Raw genomic sequence first — 10,536 nt, 5'->3', positions numbered from 1 at the left:
TTTGTTTCATACTACAATGATTATGGTTATTATCGTTACTATAATTATTGTTGTGAGTGTCAGATTGGTTAACAGGTTCTATAAATACAAACATTGTTTTTTATATTTGTCAAATGAACCAATATAAAACCACTCTTCTCCTTTATTAAAATTATTTTTGTTTTATTAGCTGTTCTTATTCATTCTCTTTCTGAAAACGCATCCTACACACTTCACTCGATGATGAGAGTATTTAAATAAAGCATTGGCCTTTGGACTTACTAGTAAAGGAAATGTTGAATTGCTCAATCTCTTAATTAAATATGTTTGCTTTCTGACAGTAATACAGATGTGTACAGAACAACAGAGATGATGTTAATAATATCAGAAGTTTCACTGAGAGTGGAATTTGTAGTTTGTGTAGTCCATCGGTTCAACTATGAGGTTTTCATCTTTTTGTGGAATCTGGAGTGACTCAAGTCCAAAGCGTGACTCGTGAGCAGATTGGCCAGACAAAGTCATTGGTGAATGTCTTGGTAGCTATAGCAGTAGTATGATGCTTTTCCCTTGCAGCTAACAATTGATTATTTCTGTCCTCTTCAAAAGCTTGGAAAGCTCTGAGTGTTGTGTGTTGACATGCTGATCTATTTAAAGCAGCCTTCTCAAGATCATTCGGTTATATTGCACCAAAGTGTGTGCCGTTCTTGATGCTGTCCTTGTAGTGCTTTCTGGGGTGGACTTGATTCTGGTGTCCTTGCGCCAATTCTCCACAGAAAATTTTTCTGGGGAGTTGATATTCATTCATCCTAATGACGTGTCCAACCCAGTGTAGTGGGCTTTTATCAGCATGGCCTCAATGCTTATGTTTGTCCTGCCAGCGGATCCCCATAATGGTGCGCAGAGACCGCATACGGAAGACATGTAGCTGTTTGATATGCCATTTGTATGGTGTCCAGGTCTCACAGCCATGGAGGAGAGATGTGAGCACACAAGAATGTATAGTATGGTGCTACAAAAAGGGTAAAATAACAAAGCTATAGGAAACTAAGTTTAAAATAGTATAGGCCCAATGTAGGCCAGGGTTTCACCTGCCACATACCATTGCCACTTCCATTCATCACAATGCAAAGAGTAATGTATGGAATGAGTGTACATGGTTTTACATACTTTAAGGCTTTACATATTGATTATTTATTTAGATCCATAAAGGCATGTAGGCACCTACAGAATCACCAGAACAACAATATGATCCACATAGCCTGAGTTTGGTGCCTAGGCCACTTTTTAAAAAGATATTTATGCATCTCAGGATGCACGCAAGCACATACTGGGATTTTCAAAAATTCTAGGCACCCCACTCCCATTTATTTCAATGGTAGTTAGATGCCTAGGCAACTCTGAAAATCGCACAAGACATCAGTGTGAATCTTTGGACACCTAAATACCTTTAAAAACCTGGACCCTAGGCTCCATACATAATGACTGGAGAGAGACAGGCAACTTCACCAAAGCCAGCACGCTAGGCAGGGACATGCCTAACCTAGCTAATGGGAGAAGGCAATGAGAGGGGTGTGTCTTAAGCGCCACTCCTCTCTCAAACTCAGGTCCAGGTTGCATGGAGATGCCGGTCTCTGCTTGCAATCCACAGCCAGAACTGTTCTAGTGGAGTCAGGTGGCTTAGGCACCTAAGTTGTTTCTTGTGAGAATGAGTGAAGTACCTACCTCACTCCACACAAAATGGGTAGGGGTTATGGAAAACCCAGGTTCAATTCCCCCTTCTGCCTTAAAAAGTCATTGGGCCAAAAAGAGAATGACTCTACAGCTTGGTAGTTAGTGTTTCATTTGCACTGAGTGAAGCTGAATGCAGATTAAGTTGACCAAGTACAACTTTAGTAAATCCTGTGCACTGCTCTGTCCATGTGGCTTGAGTTGCTTCCATTCCATGTCCCATCAATAACAGTCCCTTTAGGGAACACTGGCCCTTTGACTGCAGTTCTACTACACATGCTATAGTTAGAACACCCACCCAGGAGGTGGGAGACTCATGATCCAGTCCCCCTGCTACAATAACTCTTTAATTATACAAAAGGGAATAGCTTCAAAAAATAGATTGAGGGAGCCCCATGTCAGACTATCCCATAGGTAAGTGGTTAGAGCAACCACCCAAGAGATGGATTTGAACAGGGGTCTCCCTTTCTCCCCATCAGGTAGAACCTGATTGAATCTGGGTCTTCCACATTCTGGGGAAGTGCTCTAATGACTGGACTAAAAGTTAAAAGGTTGGCAGCACCACCACCTCTTCCTCCAGCCAGATTTTGAATGGGGTCCCAATCCAGAAAGCAGCCTTTGAGCATTCCTACTCGATAAGTGCTCCTCTGCCTATCTCATGCACGGGGCCCAGTCTTCCCCTGGTTTGTGAAGCAGACTTGGGCTTAGACAAGAGAATGAGGCAGCAGTGATCATGCTCAGAGGCATAAACTTAAGTGCAGAGGGAACTTATACAGTGGAAATTTAGGTGCTGAGGCAGTTTAGGTCCCTACAGGACCAGGCAGCAGCCGAGATAGAGTTTTGTGAATCACAGTGGTACCTAAAAAATGGAATTAGGCACCTAAACCTCAGACTTAGGTGCCTAAGAACCTTTGTCGATTTAGGCACTTACTGATGTATCTGTACCTGCTTCAAATTCAGTACTGTTGTAAAATGTTGGATTAATTAATGAGTGGTCTTTCCTATACATAAGTCAGCTAGCACTATTCTATGTATGCATTGTAATTATAGCTGTGTTGGTCCCATGAACAAAGACCACAGTCCAGGCCACACCAATTCAAAGCAGCACCAGACCCTACCAGAGCAACAGATGCAAAACCTGCAGATGTATCTCCACTGCTACAATGATCAACACCCCCGCCCCACAACACACCTTTCAAGATCCATAGTTCCTACACAGGCCTATCACAGCATGTGGTGTACCTCATCCAGGGCACTAAATGTCCCAATAAAAACTCTTTTGATGAAACCAGACAATGACTATGCTCTCAAATGAACTCACACAGGAAAGTGATAAAAGACAGAAACCTCACGTCATCTGTGGGTGAATACTTTTCACGATCACTCTGTATCTGACCTATCAGTCCTCATCCTCAAAGGAAACCTGCACACTTTCAAAAGATAAGCCTGGGAGCTTAAATTCATAACTTTGTGACATACTAAAAATTATGGATTAAACAGAGACACTGAATTTATGGCATATTACAACAACCTGTAACCTACTAACCCCTCTTTTTGTATTTTATGACTGCAAAAGTGTTAATGGGCCACTCTACCTTGAATGGTCCCTTACAATATGTGCTAACTACTTATACTAAACAATCTGTTCCACTTTGTATTGTGCTGTGACTCTGGAAGTATCTTTCCCAGACATGAAGAACAGTTTGAGACACAATAGCTTGTGTCACCTCACCTGCCAGCACTATTCTATGTGAGACTGTCACTAGTGCCAGGAAAACAGAATCAGAGGACTGGAAAGGACCTCAAGAGGTCTTGAGTGCAAGGAACTGGACTAGAAAATAGGACTAAGTATTGTCTGGACCATCCCTGACAGGTGTTTGTCTAACCTGCTCTTAAAAATCTTCAATGACCGAGATTCCACAACCTCCCTAGGCAATTTATTCCAGTGCTTAACCACCACAGTTGGGAAGTTTTTCCTAATGTCTAACCTAAACTGCCTTTACTGCAATTTATGTCCCTTGCTTCTTGTCCTATCCTCAGAGGTTAAAGAGAAAAAATGTCTCCGTCCTCTTTGTAACAACCTTTCATGTTCTTGAAAACTGTTATCACTCTCCTTCTTCTGGGTGCCCCAGTCTTCTCTTCTCCAGACTAAACAAACCCAAGTTTTTTTTTTTCAATCTTCCCTCATAGGTAATATTTTCTAGACCTTTAACCTTTTTTCCGCCCCTCTTCTCTGGCCTTTCTCCAATTTGTCCACATCTTTCCTGAAATGTGGTGCCCAGAACTGGACACAATACTCCAGTTGAGGCCTAACCAGCATGGAGTAGAGTGGAAGAATTACTTTTTGTGTCTTACTTGCAACATTCCTGCTAATACATCCCAGAATGAAGTTTGCTTTTTTTTGCAACAGTGTTATATTGTTGATTCATATTTAGTTTGTGATCCACTATGACCCCCAGATCCCTTTCTGCAGTACTCCTTCCGAGGCAGTCATTTCCCATTTTGTATGTGTGTAACTGATTGGTCCTTACTTTTGTCCTTATTGACATTTGTCCAGATCATTTTGAATTTTAATCCTATCCTCCAAAGCACTTGCAACTTGCAACCCTTCCCAGCTTGGTGTCATCTGCAAACTTTATACATGTAGTCTCTGCCTTTATCTAAATCATTAAGACATTGTACAGAACCGGACTCAGAACTGATCCCTGTGGAACTCCACTTGACATGCCCATCCAGCTTGACTATTCTCTGGGAATGGTTTTCCAACCAGTTATGCACCCACCTTATAGTAGTTCCATCTAGGTTGTATTTCCCTACTTTGTTTCTGAGAAGATCATGTGAGACAGTATCAAAAGTCTTACTAAAGTCAAGATATGCCACATCTACCTCATCCTCCCTATCCACAAGGATGTTTTCCTGTCAAAGAAAGCTATTAGGTTGATTTGACATGATTTGTGCTTGACAAATCTATGCTGACTGTTACTTATCACCTTATTATCTTCTAGGCATTTGCAAATTGATTGCTTAATTATTTGCTCCATTATCTTTCCGGGTACTGAAGTTAAGCTGACTGGTCTGTAATTCCCCAGGTTGTCCTTATTTCCCTTTTTTATAGTTCTATAACATTAAGGTCTATCTGTCCATCCAGATTTTTATAAAAGCACTTCTCACCATAGTATCTGAGCACCATCCAAAGAGTTAAAAAACTATAGGCAATATTTTTCCAAGCGAAGTGCTCCAAAGTAGAATCCTAAACCCTATATTTTCAAAACCTGCAGCTTCCACTGACTTCTGTGACAGTTATGGAAATCATTTGGAGTTCTGAATATCAGACTACTTATATTTAGGTGCCTAAATATGAGCTTAGGAGCTTAATTTAAGTACCTAGGTTTGAAAATGATGGCCAAATTCCACAAGAAGCCCCCAGCCTAGCATTCCTCCCTCATAACCTTGGTAATTTCTTTAATTGTATTTCCTTCTCCATCTCTCACCTTTCTCATCTTTCTTGCCTTCATCTTTTCCTGCTCCTTGTCTACCTTTGCTAATAGTTGTGGTTGTGGGAAAGCTGCATTGAAAAAGTGACTTCAGAAGGTAATGAAATTAGTGGTCATTCTAATGTCTTCCAGTAACAAATACCAAGTTTAGCCGTTCTTGCTGAAAAAAGCCCTCATCCTCATTCTCATTTGAAATTGACAGCTTCAACTTCATAGCTTCTTCTGAGGAATGTAGATGCCCAGGGAAATCTACGTCATTGAGAGTGAGGTGTGCTCTGAATACCTAGAGCTAATTTCGTGGAAGGCCTTGAATACTGAAACCATGATTTTAAACTTGACCCTACAGAGAGTCAGAGTAGTGAGTGGAACACTACGATAATGTTTTCTCAGTGCCTAAATAGGCTGTTCTATTCTGGACAAATGGAACACTTTTTGTTTTGTTTTTCTTTCTTTGTTTTAAGGACTATGGCCCCAGTGCCACAAAGCACATGCTAAAGTCGATTTCTATTCGAGAAAGCACTTAAGAATGTGCTTAAATCTCATTGATGTCCATAAAAGTTATATGCATTCTAAAGGACTTTGCTAGATGCCTACTAAGTTGCTGTTATCCAGCCTTGGAGTTCAATGTGATCATCTGATAGGTTCCATTCTAGTTTGGTTTGGGATTTGGGTGAGTGTGCAGGTCAGTTTATTCACCCATCCATCCCTATTTAAAATACAATTTCAGTAATACAGCATGGGCCCTTTACAGATCAAGGACATCCAGAAGAGAGACAGAGAACTTGGGGGAATGGGGAATGGGAAGTACAAGAAAGAATGAGCTCTTCTTGCTGATGCACTTAAATGGTTCAACAACTGTATTTTATTTAATGGGTCTCACTTCCTTTCATGACAACCAGAACTATAAATAATTCAAAGAGAAAGAGTAATGTAGTTTACAGTGCATGCACAATGCTGTGTGCTCTTTTTAAAATGGCATGCACAAGAATCAAGTCCCCATCGGTGAGTAAATATTTGGTATGATCTTATGTTCATGCACAGGGATTAAGAAACATACAGAGAGAGAGAGAGAGAGAGAGAGAGGAGGGTGTAATAGAAATAATTATAAAGATTTTTCTTGATTTCTTCCAGTTAAAAGAGGGGAAATTGCTTTACTTGGGTGAAAAAATGAACCAAAGCACACCACTTAAACATGCCACTAACTTGAGCTAGAGATTTTTACGTGAGGACAAGAGTCAGGTTAGTATTCGGTATATACAGAGAGCTGTCACCTGCACAAATTAAATATACAAAATATTTTCTATGCTATTCAGCTCTAATCCTCCCTGTATTATTTGTAAAAACAGTAAGTACAAAATTCAGACAAGTATGTGAATTTTTCAGTCAACCATATCCCTTGTAAATGAGACCAAACTGTGCAGCCTAGGCCTCAAACATCCTACAGCAATCTACCTATCTATCTTAATCTTAGCTCGTTTTGTTTACAGTGGTTGCTTGACCCTTTTACACCATACGGAATGGCAGGTTCCTGTATGTTTATGCCGAAATGCTGCTACAGAGAAGTGGCCAGTATTGGTTGCCTGATGTTTAACGCATTCTTTTCAAATACATATTTTGAAAATATTGTCCTGACCCTAAATAATATCAGTCCTTTTAAAACAAAGATGTAAATACGTTAACATTGCAGCGGCTCTCAGGATGACCACTCCGTCATCCCTGCTCTGCCCTTACAACCCCTTGCTATTTCTCCTTTCTCTGTTCTTCTTATCAGACAAAGTAATTATTGTATATTTAAGCGCCTTGCCTGCTCATGAATGATAGTGTTAGGCAGACAAGAATGTTCTGTTCTTTCCCACACACTCAGGGAAAAAAAGATGAATTTATATCCATTTTATTTCCAACAGGGATCATTGTTAGAAGGGACCTGGGGTGACACTAAGCTAAAGTGAAGCTCATGAAAAATAAGTCCTGCCAACTGCTGAATTGAAGTGGAAGGTCCTAATCCTACAACTCATGTACAGGATTTAGAAAAGGGAAAAGATTGCTAAGAATCTGTATTTTGGGGAAATTATAAATAATTTGGTACAGACACAGAAACAAATTCTGAGGCGTGTCAGAGTCTAGAAGGAATGCAGGTGGATGTAACTTGCACCTTTTTCTGTCCCCTCAGTGTGCATGTTACTCCAACAAAGTCTTCCTCTAAACACTTTTGGACTCACTTCAGTACTTATACTGTATCCTCTTTCCACACTATAAGGGGTTGTTGCTTTTTTCTCTGTTTGGTTTCTGTAGTGTGAAAGGCAAAGAAAGGTAAAGAGTGAAGCAACAATAAGGCAGCCAGTTTCTGCTAACATTTCTTTGAAGGCGCAGACAGCTAATTCTGAGAACTGCTAATGCCGTAAATTAGAGACAAGAAGAAAACAGCCCTGGAGGTTATAAATGGTGACATCCCAAAAGGAGGAAAAGGGGACTGATAGCTGATTCTGACATGACATGCCTGACCAGACCCAAGAAGGAAGCAAGGCGAGATGATACACCAGACCAGACTTGAAGTAAGGCAGAGCACCACCGAGAGGCCAGAGAGAGAAGAGTCTAACTAGCTGACCACCTTCTCTACCACAGAATCATGCTGGGCAACTTACAAAATCAGAACCCAGGAACAAGCTAATTCTGACATAATCACAGCCAGAAACACATCCCCACAAACATCTAAAAACAAACATCCACCCGAAGCTTTTATTCAACTAAGACCTAAAACAATAACACTGTTGTTATAATTAGATTCCCGACTGTGAGAAAAGCCTGTCTGCACACTGCACATTAAGATACTTTTATAGCCATAGAAGGTTACTGCTTATTTTAAATTAAACTAAGATTAATATTTGACTAATTGTTTCCTTTAAGTATATTTACATGTGATTAGTTATGCGTTATTTTAATTGTTTGTTAAATGTTTTACAGTTTGTGATAAAACCTATGAAAAGTTATGTGCTTGGTTATCTTGATATGTAATCTATTGAGCTGAGCTGTGATCGCCGAATAGTACAAAACTCAGATTTTAAGGCCAAAAGGAACCACTCTGATCACCTAGTCTAACCTTCTGCATAACACAGCCCATAGAATTTTACTCTGTAATTGAGGGAATTATTCTTCCCTATTATTTAAATGAACACTACTGAGCACAACTGATTATGGTTTGTCTTTTACAGTTTAGCTAGCAGCACTTAAAAAAACTTGGTCTACCTGTGTACACAGTCAAGTCTTTTACTTTGAAAGAACACACATGAAAATGGGCTTTTCATGTAGTGAAACAGCCCCCTAAAAATCTCCTTAAATTTTTTTTAATCTGAATTAAATTCTTTTTAGCCCTTACAATATGAAAGTACATCAAAGATGTAGACAAAAAAACAGCTCTGTAGAGGGGAGGGGACTTATATCTGACCTTTGAACAACCTTTCCACTTTCACAGGTAAACATTACAACTACCTTTTATTACTTGACAGGCTACATTCTTGGCTCCCAGGTGTAAATTCTTTGGAAATCAGATACAAAGCTTTCAACTACATAGTGAAAACTGCAAATATCAGGCAAAATTTCCTTTTATTTTAATGAGTTTGCTGTCATAGCAATTTTACAGTGGACCTTGGGCTTCATGCTTAAAACTCTTGAGGTTTCTGGCAGTTCCCTGATGAGTCCTGTCAACTGCTCTTTTCAAAGGAAGTGATCATAACAATTCACTTTCCTGCTCAGTGAACCTTGAATGAATTGAAGGAGAACAACCTCAAATCCACTTGTTTCCTCTCACTCCAAATTTTATATGCATGGCTGACCACACACAACTTAACTCTTTCAATAATCTTGTTTGTAAACAACTGAGATCAGTAACAAAGACACAACCTATATTATGACTGGTCTTCCTGATGCAGTAGACTTTTAAACAATAGGCTTAAAAACAATCCTCTTACAGATTTTAAACCCAGGTTGGATAGTTTTAAAAGGCAAGGCTGGCAGGGGAGGGGGGATGTGTTTGTTTTTTCCTTTCCTTTTTCCTGATTGTTCAGTTTGATTTCCTGATATTTAAAATGTTTCAAAGTAATGCTTTGTTTTTAAAAAATATATATATTATTCTATAAAGGTGATACATAAGTATGGCACATAGGTGAGAAAGAGATGATAAAAGAAACCAACATATTGTTATTAGCAACCAGTCCTAAATATTCTATTCAGGTCAATAATTAGGATTCCCTCACCCAGGGAGATATATATATAGATATAGATATAGATATAGATATAGCAGAAAGGTCAGATGCTGTATCATAATTGTTTGTTATAAAGTTGCTTTATGCAGCAGAAGGAGACTCCACTGATTCGAAGGCATGAGATGCACTGGCCTAGGGATGGGGGTTCCACGACCACCACTCCCAAGAGGAGGAGGAGGAGGGTGGTGGTGGTCGGGGACTCTCTCCTCAGGGGGACTGAGTCATCTATCTGCTGCCCTGACCGGGAAAACCGAGAGGTGTGCTGCTTGCCAGGGGCTAGGATTCAAGATGTGACGGAGAGACTGCCGAGACTCATCAAGCCCTCGGATCGCTACCCCTTCCTGCTTCTCCACGTGGGCACCAATGATACTGCCAAGAATGACCTTGAGCGTATCACTGCAGACTACGTGGCTCTGGGAAGAAGGATAAAGGAGTTTGAGGTGCAAGTGGTGTTCTCGTCTATCCTCCCTGTGGCAGGAAAAGGCCAAGGTAGAGACCGTCGAATCGTGGAAATCAACGAATGGCTACGCAGATGGTGTCGGAGAGAAGGGTTTGGATTCTTTGACCATGGGATGGTCTTCCAAGAAGAAGGATTGCTAGGCAGAGAGGGGCTCCACCTCACGAAGAGAGGGAAGAGCATCTTTGCAAGCAGGCTAGCTAACCTAGTGAGGAGGGCTTTAAACTAGCCCCGAGGTAAGTGGGGAAGTGGGATATCGGGAGAAAGCACAAGTAGGTGAGTGCAAGATGGGAGGGCTCCTGCCCCATTCTGGGTCACCAGGACGATCAGTGAGTTATCTTACATGTCTATACACAAATGCAAGAAGCCTGGGGAACAAGCAGAGAGAACTAGAAGTCCTGGCACAGTCATGGAATTATGATGTAATTGGAATAACAGAGACTTGGTGGGATAACTCACATGATTGGAGTACTGTCATGGATGGATATAAACTGTTCAGGAAGTATAGGCAGGGCAGAAAAGGAGGGGGAGTTGTGTTGTATGTAAGGGAGCAGTATGACTGCTCAGAGCTCCAGTATGAAACTGAAGAAAAACCTGAGAGTCTCTGGATTAAATTTAG

The sequence above is a fragment of the Mauremys reevesii genome, linkage group 1, assembly GCF_016161935.1.
Source record: "Mauremys reevesii isolate NIE-2019 linkage group 1, ASM1616193v1, whole genome shotgun sequence".
In the NCBI taxonomy this organism is placed as follows: Eukaryota; Metazoa; Chordata; order Testudines; family Geoemydidae; genus Mauremys; species Mauremys reevesii.
This window is presented reverse-complemented; position numbering follows the sequence as displayed.